This window comes from Malaclemys terrapin, chromosome 3, assembly GCF_027887155.1.
Source record: "Malaclemys terrapin pileata isolate rMalTer1 chromosome 3, rMalTer1.hap1, whole genome shotgun sequence".
NCBI classification, from domain to species: domain Eukaryota; kingdom Metazoa; phylum Chordata; order Testudines; family Emydidae; genus Malaclemys; species Malaclemys terrapin.
Genome location: NC_071507.1, coordinates 171,467,747 through 171,484,958, shown reverse-complemented (window position 1 = coordinate 171,484,958; position 17,212 = coordinate 171,467,747). Strand labels below are relative to the sequence as shown.

General features: G+C 42.4%; 1 protein-coding gene across 5 annotated transcripts in view; it reads right to left on the bottom strand.

The window, feature by feature from the left end:
• SNTG2 (syntrophin gamma 2) overlaps positions 1-17,212 on the bottom strand; it is a 461,693-nt gene that overhangs the window by 238,616 nt on the left and 205,865 nt on the right. The window lies entirely within an intron of this gene.

The following is a 17,212-nucleotide window of genomic DNA, read 5'->3' as shown; positions in this document are numbered from 1 at the left end:
AGGCCCCCATTATTGGCTAATAACTTGGGCCAAGGGGCAACAATGTAGTGCTGGCTTTCTTATTCCCAGCTGCTTCTACAGATACACAAGTTCTTCATGAGCAAGAACAACCTGGAGACTTGTAAAAAGAAGCTGGAAATAAAAAGGGAACAGCTTACCTCGATCTACTACAGGCTATATAGGAACAGGAAAAGAGGAAACAAGAGCCAACCTTAAGGACTGGAGATACCAATGAGACTGGAGCTGTCAGTCACCATCTGAAGAAATATTAAGGGGAGAAGGGAGGGGAGTAAATAAAGCAGTAAGAAAATGTTTGAAGGGAAGGAGGAGGAGAAGTGGACCAAGCAGCAGAGGAACATTATGCCAGGGGAAAACAGAAGGAGAGGAGGCAATAACAGGGCTGGCCTTACCATGATGTGAACTGAGGCGGCAACCTCAGGTGCCAGATTTGGGGGAACTAGGACCCAGAGTGTAGAAAATTGTGTCTGCTGCTGGTGCATATGTATTCTCTCTGCTCTAGATGCACAGAGATGGTGGAGTGCTGTGCTGGAGGAAGGAGGGCACAAGAGACATAACAGGCAGGCAGGAGAAAAGATGAGAGGGAATAACAGAAAGCAGCAGGACCTGCAGGGAGAGAGAGGAGGAGGAGCATCTTATGTACCTCTCTAGCACCCCCAGGAGCCTGGACTAATTAATACCAGCTTCTCAGGGAGCTTCCTGTTTCCTGCTGCTTCCCTGAACCCACTTGAGGAGAACAGGCAGTCAACTGAAGTAATAGGAGCCAGTTAGGCCCTTAGGCTAGGTCTATACTACCCGCCTGAATTGGCGGGTAGAAATTGACCTCTCGGGGATCGATTTATCGCGTCCCATCGGGACGCGACAATCGATCCCCGAATCGGCGCTCTAACTCCACCAGCGGAGGTGGTAGTAAGCGCCGCCGACAAAAAGCCCCAGAAGTCGATTTTGCCGCCGTCCTCACAACGGGGTAAGTCGGCTGCAATACGTAGAATTCAGCTACACTATTCACGTAGCTGAATTTGCGTATCTTAAATCGACTCCCCCCGGTAGTGTAGATGTACCCTTAGACGCTGATATCTTCCCTCACTCAGGCCCTGCTACCAGCCTTCTTATTTGTCCCCTTCAATTGAGTGTTGAGAGCCACTATAGCTGGCACAGAACAGCAGTTATGAATGAAAGAAGAAAATACCCCTCTGGGGCAGCATTCAGAAAAAGAAAGAAAGCAAAGGAAGCTTTTCTATCTAAGCAGGAAGGAGCGCTCCTGAGATACATAGACACAAATGTTCACGGTGAGTCTTCCGGCCCCAGTGAGGATGTGAGTGGTGACGAGATGCCTGATCTTCCAGTTAGTCAGAGTGCAGGTGACCTGGCAGCTACTGCAGCATCCATATCTCCATCTCAAATGGATGTAACCATGCACATTCCTGAAGAAAAGTGTAGATCAGAGAAGAGTGTGGTGGAGGCACAAGAAACAGCTGCTGCCAAGTTTAGTTCCTTAAGTCTAGATGATCCAGGACTGTGGACCCACTTGAGCAGTAGCCTGAGGGACTTCCTTGTACTGAATGGGCCACAGCAAGCGAAAAATTTCATGTTCCCCAAAGACAATGAAAAAAGAAGTTTCCATCCAACACTTTACTGGTGTGAAATCCCAATGGTGACAAAGTGGAGAGGCCATGGCTTATGTACTCAAAAACCCAAAATGCTGCACACTGTTTTTGTTGCAAACTCTTCCAGTCTAATGTTCCAGCCACATTGGGTTCTACAGGAACAAAGGACTGGAAAAATCTGGCTAGAAATCTGGCATGCCATGAGAAGGCAGCAAATCAACAGAGAGCATTCCATAGGTGGAAAGAGCTTGTGATGAGACTAAGGTTAAAGGCCACCATAAATGATCAGCATCAAGAGAAGATTGCATCAGTCTCTCTTTACTGGCAAAATGTTCTGAAAAGGCTCATTGCCACTGTGAGAATGCTTGCTACCCAAACCTAGCAGTGTGTGGCACTTCAGATCAGCTGTATGTGCCAAACAATGGAAACTTCCTTAAAATTGTGGAGCTGATGGCTGAGTTTGATGCTGTACTCCAGGAGCATCTAAGAAGAGTCCCCACCCAAGAAATGTACACACACCACTACTTTGGAAAAACAATTCAAAATGAGATCATACAGTTATTGGCAACAAAAGTTAAACAGAAGATTGTGGCAGATCTGAAGTCAGCAAGATATTACTCTGTTTTTCTGGACTGCACACCTGACATCAGCCATACAGAACAAAAGACTTTAATGGTGCGTTTTGTAACAACAATAGAACCTAGTGAAAATGTCCCTGCAATGGTGACTGTTAGAGACAGGGCCGGCTCCAGGCACCAGCCCAGCAAGCAGGTGCTTGGGGTGGCACCTCAGGCTCTTCGGCGGCGGGTCCCTCAGTCCCTCTCGGAGGGAAGGGCCTGCCACTGAATTGCCGCCGAAGAAGAAAACGGTGCGGTGGAGTTGCCGCCGATCGCAACTTTTCTTTTCCCCCCCCACCACTTGGGGCGGCAAAAACCCTGGAGCTGGCCCTGGTCAGAGAGCATTTTCTAGAATTTATTGACATTGATGATTCTACAGTAGCTGGTATGACAAATGTGCATCTTAAAAAGCTGGAAGATACAGGAATTGCGATAGCAGACATGAGAGGTCAGGGCTACGATAATGGTGCTAACATGAGAGGAAAGAACAGAGGAGTGCAGACACGGATCCAAGAGTTAAACCCTCAAGCTTTTTTTGTCCCATGCAGTTCCATTCAGTGAACTTGGTGGGCAGTTATGCAGCATCAGCTTCTAGTGAGGCTGCTGAATTTTAATGTAATTCACAGCATTTATGTATTTTTCTCTACATCAACTCATCGATGGCAAATTTTGAAACAACATCTGGGAACATCCTCTCTGACACTGAAACCACTGAGTGCCACATGATGGGAAAGTCGAGTGGAGGCGATAAAGCCTATCAAACACCAAATTGGGAAGATAGATGATGCCGTAGTTGCCATTATGGAGGATAATGCTATGACAGGAACTGTTTGTGGGAGAACAGTGGCAGAGGGAAATGGAATCACCAGAAACATACATAACTTCAAATTTGTCTGTGGCTTAGTGTTGTGGTATGACATATTGTTTGAAATAAATGTTGTAAGCAAGAGACTCCAAGGTGTTGACTTTGATATATCTGGAGCAATGGAACAACTGGACAAAGCAAAGTCATACCTACAGCCTTACTGGTCAGATGAGGGATTTCAAAATGTTCTGAAGAGTGCACAGAAATTAGCAGAGGAACTTCACACTGAAGCTATTTTCCCACCTATAGTGAGGATGTGAGTGGTGATGAGATGCCTGATCTTCCAATTAAACTATATTTAGTTTGTGATACACTATAACCCCAGAGTCTTTTCTACAATACTCTTTCCTAGACAATCATTTCCCATTTTGCATTTGCAAAATTGATTAGTCCTTCCTCAGTGCAGTACTTTGCACTTATCGTTATTGAATGTAAGCTTATTTATTTCAGAACATTTCTCCAGTTTGTCAAGATCATTTTGAACTCTAATCCTGTTCTCAGAAGTTCTTGCAACCCCTCCCAGCCTGGTATTGTCCACAAACCTCATAAAGGTACTCTCTATGCCATTATCCAAATCATTTATGAAGATATTGACTAGAACCAGACCTAGAACAGATCCTGAGGGACCCCACACAATATGCTCTCCTAGCTTGACTGTGAACCATTGATAATTACTCTCGGAGTACAGTTTTCCAACCAGTTATGCACCACCTTATAGTAGTTTCATCAAGGCTATATTTCCCAAGTTTGCTTATGAGAGGGTGATGTGAGACAGAATCAAAAGCCTTTCTAAAGTTCAGATATATAATATCTACTGCTTCCCTCCATCTACAAAGCTAGTTACCCTGTCAAAGAAGGATATTAAGTTGGTTTGTCATGATTTGTTTTTGACAAATCCATATTTACTGTTACTTATCACCTTATTATCTTCTAGGTGCTTACAAATTAATTATTGATCATTTGTGCCTTTATCTTTCAGGGTACCAAAGTTAAGCTGACTGGTCTATAATTCCCTGGGTTGTCCTTATTCCCCTTTTTATAGCAAGATACTATATTTGTCCTTTTCCTGTCCCCTGTCCTCCATGAGTTCTCAAGGAAAATTGCTAATGATGGCTCAGAGTTCTCTTCAGCCAGTTCCTTAAGTAGTCTATGATGCATTCCATCAGGACCTGCCAACTTGAAGACATCTAACTTGTCTAAGTAACTCTTAATGTGTTCTTTCCCTATTTTAGCCTCAGATCCTCCCCACTTAGGTAGATGTTCACAATGCTAATTTTCTGATCACTGCTAACCTTTTTGGTGAAAACTGAAACAAAAACGGCATTTAACATTTTGGCCATTGCTGTGTTTTCTCTTATAAATATAAAGAGCAGACAGTAAGGCTGAGAACAGACCATGTGGCTTCCAACTGTGTGTTTTTCCCTCAGCCACAGAGAATTTGACTTTGGAGTCTCTTTGCCCCATAAATGGGACTTTACCAAGGATTTGGTAGAATAGGCAGCCCGATTCAGCTGAAATGTAGAATGATCTGAAAAATGTGGTATATCTTAGAGTGCTGCTGTTTATATTCTATGGAGTGAGCAATTATCACAGCCTATAGCTACATATGTATGTAAACACCACCACCTACAGCTAAATAGTTAAATTTGATCATGGGGGGACCACATATACCTAGAGAGGTTGTCTCATGGTTCAGTTCCCAACTGAGTCTTGATCTCATAATCTCTCTGTAGTAACTACAGCAATCATGGACACAAATTGTATCATTAGGCCAGTATTTATCACTATATAAGTGTTTTGTCCTCAAAAAATAAAAATTTAATCCAACTAACTTCTTTTGTTCTTTAGTTATTGCTCAGGGCCGGCCCACAACATTTGGGCACCTGAGGCAGGGAGCTCAAATGACGCTCCCATGCCCCCTCACTTGGGCCAAAACTTTGAAAGGTCTCAATTCTGCCTTCTTCCTGTTCTACTCCTCTCATGGTACTCCTCTGTTACCTACCCCAATAAAGGAGAACTAGCAACTTAAAATGCCTTGTTCAAAAATTTTAAGTAACACTTAACTTTCAAATGCCTGAACAGCAAATGTGACTTTTCTTGTTTGCATAGTAAACACTGGCATTTTTATCTGTTTGAATAATCAAAGTGGTGCTTTCCGTGCCTTCTTGGTTGCAAAGATTTGGACTGCTTCCTGCTGAAGGTCCACAGTCTGGGCCAGCTCATGCTCTATTGAGATGGTTGCAAGGCCGACCAGCCTCTCCTGTGTCATTGTGGAGCATAGATGTGTTTTTATTAACTTCAGTTTGGAGAAGCTGTGTTCTCCATTGGCAACTGTTAGAGGAAGTGTTAAAAGTATGCACAGAGTACCAAAAGCATTTGGAAAGAGGGTGGTCATCTTATTTGTGTACATATATTCCAGAACAGCCTTTGGAGTTGATCCTGCTGAAATGTATCTTGAAAGGGCTTTCAATTCATCACCTAAATCATTCACATCAATATCGTGCAAGTCATCATATGTCAACACTGTCTCTAGTGCCCTGCCTTGCTGGTGTAGGTCTTCTTCAGGTATAGTGGGGGGGGTTTGGAATATCGTACAACATCCCAAATATACTGCTGTGTTCTTGAGCTGCATGAACCGTTCTTCAACTGACTGCATTGCACAGTCTAGCACCTGGTTAAAGAATTCAACTTTCAATTGTTGTTTGGGGTCTCTTATGGGATTATCCCATGCCTTGTAATCAAAATGTCTTCTTCTTTGGTGACTCTTGTATTCTTGAATGGGTGTTAAATATAACAATGGGATACAGTTGGGAAAAAAAGTGAACATCATTCTGGGATGTATTAGCAAGTTGTAAGCAAGAAACGAGAGGTAATTCTTCCACTCTCCTCAACAATGATAAGGCCTCAACTAGAACAGTTGTCAGGAACAGTATCCCTGATGATGACACAGCACAACTTATTGCTGAGCTCTGTGACTTTATCCTCACACACAATTATTTCAAATTTGGTGACAATATATACCTCCAGACCAGTGGCACCGCTATGGGCACCCGCATGGCCCAACAATATGCCAACATTTTTATGGCTGACCTGGAACAACGCTTCCTCAGCTCTCGTCCACTCATGCCCCTTCTCTACCTACGCTATATTGATGACATCTTCATCATCTGGACCCATGGGAAGGAGACCCTGGAAGAATTTCACCATGATTTCAACAGCTTCCACCCCACCATCAACCTCAGCCTGGACCAATCTACACGGGAGGTCCACTTCCTAGACACCATCGTACAAATAAGCGATGGCCACATTAACACCACCCTATACCGAAAACCCACCGACCGCTATGCCTACCTTCATGCCTCCAGCTTCCACCCCGGTCACACCACACGATCCATCGTCTACAGCCAAGCACTGAGGTACAATCGCATCTGCTCCAACCACTCAGACAGAGACCAACACCTACAAGATCTTCACCAAGCATTCTCAAAACTACGATACCCACACAAGGAAATAAAGAAACAAATCAACAGAGCCAGACGTGTACCCAGAAGCCTCCTGCTACAAGACAGGCCCAGAAGAGAAACCAACAGAACTCCACTGGCCATCACCTACAGTCCTCAGCTTAAACCTCTCCAACGCATCATCAGTGATCTACAACCCATCCTGGACAATGATCCCTCACTTTCACAGACCTTGGGAGGCAGGCCAGTCTTCGCCCACAGACAACCTGCCAACCTTAAGCATATTCTCACCAGCAACCATGCACCACACCATAACAACTCTAACTCAGGAACCAACCCATGCAACAAACCTCGATGCCAACTCTGCCCACATATCTACACCAGCAACACCATCACAGGACCTAACCAGATCAGCTACAACATCACCGGCTCATTCACCTGCACGTCCACCAATGTTATATATGCCATCATATGCCAGCAATGCCCCTCTGCTATGTACATTGGCCAAACTGGACAGTCACTACACAAGAGGATAAATGGACACAAGTCAGATATCAAGAATGGCAATATACAAAAACCTGTAGGAGAACACTTCAACCTCCCTGGCCACACAATAGCAGATGTAAAGGTAGCCATCTTACAGCAAAAAAACTTCAGGACCAGACTCCAAAGAGAAACTGCTGAGCTTCAGTTCATTTGCAAATTTGACACCATCAGATCAGGATTAAACAAAGACTGTGAATGGCTATCCAACTACAGAAGCAGTTTCTCCTCCCTTGGTGTTCACACCTCAACTGCTAGCAGAGCACCTCACCCTCCCTGATTGAACTAACCTCATTATTTCCATACTGATTTATACTTGCCTCTGGAGATTTCCATTACTTGCATCTGAAGAAGTGAGGTTCTTACCCATGAAAGCTTATGCTCCCAATACTTCTGTTAGTCTTAAAGGTGCCACAGGACCCTCTGTTGCTTTTTACAGATTCAGACTAACACGGCTACCCCTCTGATACGAGCCTCAACTAGAGTTCTGGGCACCACATTTTGGGAAAGATATGGACAAATTAGAGAAAGTTCAAAGAGGAGCAACAAAAAATATTAAAGTTCTAGATAACATGACCTACAGGGAAAGATTGATTAAAATGGGTTTGTTTAATCTGGAGAAGAGAAGACTAAGGAGGAACATGATAACAGTTTTCAAGTAAGTAAAAGTTGTTATAAAGACGAGAGTGATAAATTGTGCTTCTGATCTACAGAGGACAGGACAAGAAGTAATGAGGTTTAATTGCACCAAGGAAGATTTAGATTAGACATTAGGAAAAACTTACTAACTGTAAGGGTAGTTAAGCACTGGAACAAATTCCCTAGGCAGGTTGTGAGGTCTGTGCTGGACAGCTAAAGGTCCAGGGTTTGTACTGTGCTAATGATCCTTATTGCTACACATGAAAACAAAACAAAAAAGTTTTTCCAGCTCTCTTTTAAAAACTGGTTCACACAGTGAGAAATTAACCGAAAACATGTTTTACTTTTAAAAACCATAATGAACTGCTAATTATGGCATGACACACACAAAACCCACAGGTGTTCCCCATTTGGATCATTTGTATATAAGAACATAAGAACAACCATACTGGGTCAGATCAAAGGTCCATCTAGCCCACTATCCTGCCTTCTGTCAGTGGCCAATGCCAGGTGTCCCAGAGGGAATGAACAGAACAGATAATCATCACGTGATCCATTCCCTGTCTCCCATTATTTTGTGGGCTGGTCAAAATAGTCTAGATTTGCCAGTCTAGTCTGAGTCAGAAGCAGAAACTGGCATTCAATTTCAATTACACAGTCAAATATAAATGGGCTCAACAGATCTTCATCTTCAGTATAATGCTAGGGTGGTCCCTGGGGAAAATGTGCAAAGCCTAACAAGGCTACTGCATTCTGAGTACATGTGGCTTAAGAAGTGAGCCCAAGAACTATGGGTAGGTCTATACTTACCTCCAGGTCCGGCGGTAAGCAATCGATCTTCTGGGATCGATCCTGGAAGTGCTCGATGTCGACGCCGGTACTCCTGCTCCGTGAGAGGAGTATGCGGAGTCGACGGGGGAGCCTGCCTGCCGCGTCTGGACCCACGGTAAGTTCGAACTAAGGTACTTTGACTTCAGCTACGTTATTCACGTAGCTGAAGTTGCGTATCTTAGTTCGAAGTGGGGGGTTAGTGTGGACCACGCCTATGTCTGGCTTCCCTGAATGTGGGAATAATGAAGAGGAAGCTAAGAGAAGTAGCTGAGATACTGAGAAGGAGAGTGCACATGCCTGTATACATGAGACAAAATGGAAGGGATCAAAATCCATGAACATTGGGGAGGATTCAATGATGATGTATCATGGTTTAGTAGTAAACAGAAATGGAGTAGGAATCATTGTATCAGAAACCTTACAAGATAAAGTAGTGGACATCCAAAGGAAGAGTGACTGGCTGACAAAACACTGGAGTAGTACCTAGCAGAGACCAACTATTTAATGTTATATATGGATATGTGCTGCAAGATGGTTGTACAACAGATGAGGAGAAATTCCAGATACCTCTGGACCAAGTGAAACGTGAAGTACTACAATCTGAATGCCTGATTTTCAGAATGGATCTCAATGGACATGACAACTGTCAAGGAAGCAGATGCTTTGAATCCAGAAAGAAGCTGGTGCGGATATCAGATTTAGGCAGAGAAAATGGCTTGATTGTTGCCAAGACATATTTTGTACAGAGAGAGGAGCACTTAATTACATACAAGAGTGGTGCCAGTAGGTCCTAGATTCACTACTTCCTGACAAGAAGAAATCTAAAAAACATGAGAGACTGTAAAGTGACTCCAGTTGAGCAGATTGCGGAGCAACAGAGATTGCCTGTAATGGACTTCTGGATGAAAAGGCTGGAGATGGGACACTATATGGGCTGGGCTCTGAGTTACTACAGAGAATCCTTTCCCAGGTATCTGCCCGGTGGGTCTTGCCCACATACTTGGGGTCTAACTGATCACCATATTTGGGGTCAGGAAGGAATTTCCTCCCCCCAGTCAGATTGGCAGAGACCCTTGGGGTTTTTCGCCTTCCTCTGCAGCATGGGGCATGGGTCACTTGCAAGTTTAAACTTATGTAAATAGTGAATTCTCCGTAACTTGAAGTTTTTAAACCAGGATTTGAGGATTTCAGTAACTCAGCCAGAGGTTAGGGATCTATTTCAGGAGAGGATGGGTGAGATTCTGTGGTCTGCAATGTGTAGGAGGTCAGACCAGATGGTCACTATGAGTCTGTGAGTCTATAAGGCTAATGGGGGACAACAGATGAGTTGTAGAACAATGGATAAAAAGGTAGAGGTTCATGGACAGGGAAATTAGTATCAGATTTAAGGATGAGGTTCTACAAAGGGTTGGACAATGACAAAACCAACCGTGATGACACCAGTGAGACCTGGGGGAAAACATGTTACAGAAATTGCAAAAACTGTCTGTGGCCAAACAAAAGGAGGGAAATTTCATGGCAAGGAGACATGGTGGTGGAGGCAGTAAAGAAGTAAAAGTTTAAGAAATAGCAGAAAGTAAGGCCTTGGCTACACTTACCGGTTAGTTCGACGGCAAGCAATCGAACTTTTGGGTTCGACTTATCGCGTCTAGTCTGGACGCGATAAGTCGAACCCGGAAGTGCTCGCCGTCGACTGCGGTACTCCAGCTCGGCGAGAGGAGTACCGCGGAGTCGACGGGGGAGCCTGCCTGCCGCGTGTGGACCAAGGTAAATTCGAACTAAGGTACTTCGACTTCAGCTACGTTATTCACGTAGCTGAAGTTGCGTACCTTAGTTCGAATTAGGGGGGGTAGTGTAGACCTGGCCTAAGAATGGTGGAAAATTATGAGGAATACAACCTGCCAAAGAAAAAGATGAAAACAGCTGTTGCAGAAGCACATAAAGCCTTATATCCCAAACTATGAAGGAGGGGGATAAAGGAATATACAGATTAGTCAAGACCAGGCAAAAAAGCATTGACGACTTGGGAGCTATGATTTGTGTCAAAGATAAAATGGAACAGTACAGATGGAAAATGGCAAAATCATTAGAAGATGGCACTGGTTTTAGGAGAAATTGCTCAATTAAGACAATCCAAGGAAACTATTGAGGGAAGTAAACTCAAGCAATAACCTCACAAGACCTATTATCATCACCTCCAAATTGGGAAAATCCCTGAGGTGTAGAGGAAGAGCTCCTTCTTCTCTATCTTCAGGCAGAAAGGAGATGTGTCAGTATGTAATTACCAGCTCATCACGTTTATGAGTCACACAATGAGCTGGTTGGAAAGAATGATCAAATTATCACTAAAACTTGAGCACGAAGTAAGTGACAACCAATTTGGGTTTATGCCAGGAAGGTCAACACTAGATACTGTGTGTGCAGCCCAAATATTGCAGGATAAGTACAGGGAAAAACACAAGCAATTGCATTTAGGGTTTCTGAACAGATAGAAGGCATAGGCCAAAGTTCCTAGAGAATTGATGTAGCGGTGCCTGCAGTTGCACGGTCTTCTGGAGACATAAGTTCAGACTATCATTGACACGTACGAGGGTAGCACAATAGTGAGAAGCAGCTTCAGCAACAATAAGCCATTCATTGTGAGGGTAGGTCTGCATCAAGGCCAGTCCTAAATCCATTTCTATTTGTGCTTGTAATGAACACCTTGACATAGGATATTGGGGAGAGGTTCCATGGAGTATGTTTTTCGCTGATGACATTATAGTGTGCTGCAAAGATAAAGGCAAAGTGGAAAGAGATTTAGAACAATGGAAGATAGCATTAGAAGAAAATGGTTTACAAATCAGCCAACAAAAGATGGAATATGTGTGATGTTTCAATGAGAAGGACAATGAAAAACCAGTAACACTAGATGGTATAGAGTTAATGTCTGTGCAGCAATTTAAATACTTTGGTTCAGTGCTGAGCCATGATGAGACTGTCAGAAGTTGCAGATGTTAGAAGTTGCATGAAGAGCACTTAACCTAAATGGAGTGAGTTGATGGGAATTTTCTGTGACAAGAATATGCGAAATAAACTAAAGAACAAATTATTTAAGATCATGATTAGATCAGCCATGATGTGTGGATTGGAATGCTGTCCAATGAGGAAGAAAGAACACCTACTGCATACTGCCAAAATGAGAATGCTCAGGTGGACACTGGGTAAGACAAGAGTTAACAGGTTATGCGATGATATGGTATAAGACATGGTGCCGATGCCCCTGTCCTGGAAATGTTGAGGAAGTATTGACTGAGATGGTAGGTCATATAAGACGATGAAACACATAATATGTTGATCAGAGAGTCAAGATGTGGTAGTCATGGGACTAAGACCATGAGGAAAACCCAGAAAAAGGTGGTTCAGGACTCCAAAGGAGGACACTAAGAAGGTCGGTCTCATCTTGGAAAACACATTTGACAGGAACACTTGGAGACGAAGAACAAGAGCTGTCAACCCCAATTAACAGCACAAGGCAAAGATGAAGTAGTCATAGATAAATGGTCAAATTGTATTTATTTCTATATTTCCTCAGGTCTGCTAAGTGCCTTACAGATATATAATAGCCACCTTACCTGTAATAAGACCCTACAATCTAAATGTAGAGGAAACTGTTCCTTTACCTATAAAGCTCACCCTGGCTCATTCTTCTACTTCATATTGTACTACACCCACATGAAGCCATTGCAGGAGTTAGTAAGACAACATGGGCTGAAATACCATCAATATGCAGAAAACATATTATATATCTCCTCTACATCAAACACAAATAGCACCATCTCCCAGCTTTCTCAATGCCTAACTGCAGCACCTAGATGAACGGCAGGTGGAGGGTTGTAAGAGAGGGAAGCACTTTAAAAACCTGCTCTCAATAGTGGTGTATGCCATAGAAAGGGCATCTGCCCTTTGAGTGTTAATAATTTCACAGCCTGGGATCTTTTGGACTATTGGATTCCCACTTTCCTTCTGCAACTGGACAGAACATTATGCATATTGGACACAGACGTGGGCACAGCGATACACACATTCATGATCTCCATGTTGACTGCTAAGTTGCAACTCATCATGCCCAAGAAAGAAGCCACTCACTCTGAAAATGGCTCAACAATACAAATCACAACAGCCCACCTGCTCAGCAACATAAGTGCTGTGAACAAATCAAACAGTGACACTCATTGGATACATTCCAGTTCAAGGTCTCTGTCCTTTCATTCAAAACACTCAGCGGGCCTAGTCTAACTATGAGAGAATGTCTTTCCATGTCAGATCTCTCAAAAAGATATGTTTAACGATTCAGATCAGCAGCATTTGCATGGACCTTGTAAGGGACCATTCTTCCATCCATAAGTCTCTGTTGTATTGCCCATGCACACAATATCATTGCATGTTATGACCTAGATGGTTTGTGGCATTTAAGATTCTATTCTCCCTATATAATTTAGCAAATCAATAAACTTTAATAAGAAAAGCAGATTAAAACTGTAGTATCCCAAAGTTGAGACAGTATTAACAAAGTTTGCAGGGCAAATGTAGTTTCCTTAGGCTCTTTCTTCCCTTAGAACCTTATAGAAGCTGTAGAAAAAATGACATTTAAAAGAATAAACAATTAAGTACAATATGTGATGGAATTTTGTTTCTTTTTCCTGGAGTATAAATTAATAGTATAATAGGAACTGAAAAACACACAACTTGAAATCAGGCAGAAAAAAGCAAGGTGAATTTCTGGCAATTCTTATAGGCAACTATAATTGTCTGTACATGTTGCTAGCAAGTGATAAACCCAGAAAAATAGATGTTTAAATTTCAATATCTTGGTAAGGAAGTAGATATTATTGTGCCTGTAGCATGCATATACATACACAATTCAAAAAAATAGTAAAAAAATGGAGCCTTAAAGATGCTGTCAAAACAGATCTGATCAACCACAATCATACTGTGGTCACCCTTGTCCTGCCTATTCTTCCACCTTACTCTCATTAGTTTTTATTCATAATTAATCTATATTTTTTCTACATAGGTACTCACATGGACCTTCACCACAATGTATCGCCAGTACTGAAAAACATAAACTCTTTTTTTCCTCCCCTCCCAGTATGTGGTTGGGGGAAAAAAAGCTTGATTACAGTTTTTTTGTTTGTACTTGTTTAAGATTGTGTGCAGGTGAGTGAGTGAAAACGTTATGGAGTGAAAAAGTCTGTTGATCAACAAAACATCAGGAAAATGGTGGGATGGTGGAATGGGCATTGAAATATAATACAAATAGGATATTGACAACTCTGTTCATTTATTTACTAAAGATACCCATCATATCACGCTAGGCCCCCTAGAATATACACATGTTAAAATATTTAAAATATAAGGTCAAATTAACATAATATTAGCAGAAATGACATGGAAAAGAATTTCACCCATCAAAGAAAGGCCCAGACTCAACTGCAACTAATTCCTCAGAGAAATTCCCCACGTAAGCACATAGATGTTGCAGTGTGTCCAAAAACTTTAAAACAGCAACGGCTCTGTTAGACCAAGTGGAAAGTGAGTTGAGGGACATCCACTGAAAATTCCTTGCATGGAATCACCTGATATTTCAATCTTGTCATTGTCAGCTGAACTTCCTAGTTTATCGCAGACACGTGAAAGCAGTATGAAGACGTAAGTGTTCTCTAAGGTATTCAGAGATCAAACCATGAAGAGATTTACAAGGTAAAATCAGATTGCTCCTACATTGCCCTCACCTTTCTCCCTTACAGTATCAACACAACACAACTGCTGCCAAGATAGGAGAGGCCTTTTCCTTTCCCATGCACACAAAGTGCCTTTCACACCTACAGGTTTACCTATGATTTAACTAGGGCAATCTGTGGGATTTTCAACTTCTCCAACACAAAGGTGCCCACTTTACATCTGTGCTCCATCTTTTACAGTGACCATCAGTCCACTTCCAGATCAGTTTCAAAGTCCTGGTTCTTATCTTTAAGTCCCAAATGTTATCAAAGCTTCTCTCTCTCTCTCTCTCTGTACCCTACAATGGCAGCTCTGAAGAAAGCTGAGACTGAAGCTGAAGGTCCTCGGGATGAAATTACGGGATCTGCGGGCAGAGAATCCTGAGTGGAGGACACTCTGAATGTGGTATTAAATTTCATCAGAAATCCAGATGAGCCCAAATCTAAAGACTTTTAGATGGTGATGCAAGACCCAACTTTTTGGACAGGTTTTATCCCAGTAATCAGGTTTGACCATTGGCCTGCTAAACCCAGGGTTGTGAGTTTAATCCTTGAGGGTGCCATTTAGGGATCTGGGGCAAAAATCAGCACTTCGTCCTGCTAGTGAAGGCAGGGGGCTGGACTTGATGACCTTTAATTTTGGGGGGAGGGATAGCTCAGTGGTTTGAGCATTGGCCCACTAAACCCAGGGTTGTGAGTTCAATCCTTAAGGGGGGCATTTAAGGATCTGGGGCAAAAAAATTGGTCCTGCTAGTGAAGGCAGGGGACTGGAGGTGATGACCTTTCAAGGTCCCTTCCAGCTCTATGAGATAGGTATATCTCCATATATTATTATAATCATCAATCATGATAATGACTGACCATATTTCCTTCTAGAAGATAATCACTATTGGCTGGTTTAAGTCAAGAAACAGCCTGAAATGAGGAAGTTGAACAGAACTTAATTTAATTTAATATCCTTTGTGATAGAAGTAAGGCTTCCTAATTTATGTACAATATACTATTGAGACTGGCACATTAAAAATGCTTAGGTAGACAAGATACCATGCATTTGCAACTACATATTATATTTTATTGTGACCACAAATAGCATATAACTGATTAGTGCTAGGTGCCTTACTAATAGCTACTGTAGCATTTTACGGTTAGAACTGCAGCATTTCATGCCACTCAGTGAAGTGAAAGGTATTCACAAGGTGATCATTTTGGCAGAGGCATGTCTCAACAAACCAATCACAATGTAACATGGTTTTCACTTCACTGAGTGGTATCCTATATATCACCTTGCACATTTTTATAAATAAGTCACATTCATGTACAATATTCTGGGACAATTACACAAGAGAAAACATTTCTAACTACTATTAGCAATTTTTATTGGATTATTCTTGGATGGCATTAACTGTCCAAAACTTAAAAAAAAAATCCTCAGCTGAGTCTGATAGATGTGAACACGATCTTCAATTAGCATAACTGTAAGGATAAATTCATCACCAAACCCCAACCTAAGATAAAAGTGTTATGTGACCCTGCCGAGGAGTTTTAGGATGGACAGAGAAGCTTTGCTGAGCATTGTTTTGAGTAAAGTGTGTGTGTGAAGGGAAAGAGGGAGAACAGAACAGAAACAGAGAATTGGGTTAGAGCAAAAAGGCAAGAAAGCCATGCAGCAGGCAGTGAGCTTGGTGTACAACTCTGGAAAAAAGCTAGAGTTTTCGGGGTCTGGTATTGGCTAAAGATGCTTGGAACTATAAGCCAAGAAACTATTATTTTGTTTCTGGTTCCTCTTCAGTTTGGAGAAGCAGGAACTTGTACATTCCTTGTGAACAAACAAGACTGCATGAATGAAAATACCAGGCTCCATTGCCAATTAATACCCCAGCTGGAACTTTCTGAGGGCTCTGAACTTTAGCCATTCGAGTGGAAAGGGGGCAAGAATGTGTGTGTGTGTTGTTGAAGTATAATCCATTTCCTGCTCTAGAGACTCTACAGGGAATCATAAATTCACATAATGTCCCCAAGTGTTAGATTTTATGTTTAGCTGAAAAGATGTGTAATACCAGAGGTAAACTCAGGCCTGGTCTACAAAAGAAAATTAGGTTGGTTTAACTATATTGGTCAGGGATGTGAAAAATCCTCACCCCTGAGCAGTGTTACTAAGTTGAGCTAAGTCCCCATGTAGACAGTGCTGCTGCCTCTTGGGGAGGTGGATAACACCAATGGGAGATCCCCTCCAATTAGCATAACTAGTGTCTACACTGAAGCACTGCAGCAGTGCCACTGTGCCATTTTAAATGAAGACAAGCCCTGAGAGTACTCTATTGACTAAGTCTCTGAGGAGGCTGTCATGCATGCTTTATTCCAGGAACCCCCAATACAGAGCAAGAAACTTCTTGTGCTCATTAAATGTGGTATACCTACACTTGTTTCCAGAGGAACACAACATAACTACCCTTCCTTGCAAATCTACCACTTTGGGAACTTGTCCACATTCCACTGTATACCTTTCCTTGCTAACTACTTCCTTATACAGCATATATGCATAGCCGTCCCATTATGCATAAAGAAAATGTTACCTGGTGATATGGAAGAGGACCTCTGCATGGCCAGAGTGCATGACAGAGCTAAAAGTTCTAAGAGAGTTAGCACTCAGACTGCACTGGGAAAAGAAAGTGTAGTATATGTGCAAGCACACATTTTTAGGTTCCAGGTTTACCTGGAAAAGTTTACCGTGAAGGAAGTGACTTTCAAGTGCTGTCCCAGCCTGTCCTGCTCTTGAACAAATAAAGGAGAGATTCTGAGGAAGTGAGTGATGTAGTATACTCTCTTTTCAAAGTGCTCTCAGTGGGAACAGAACACTTTCTTCAGTTAA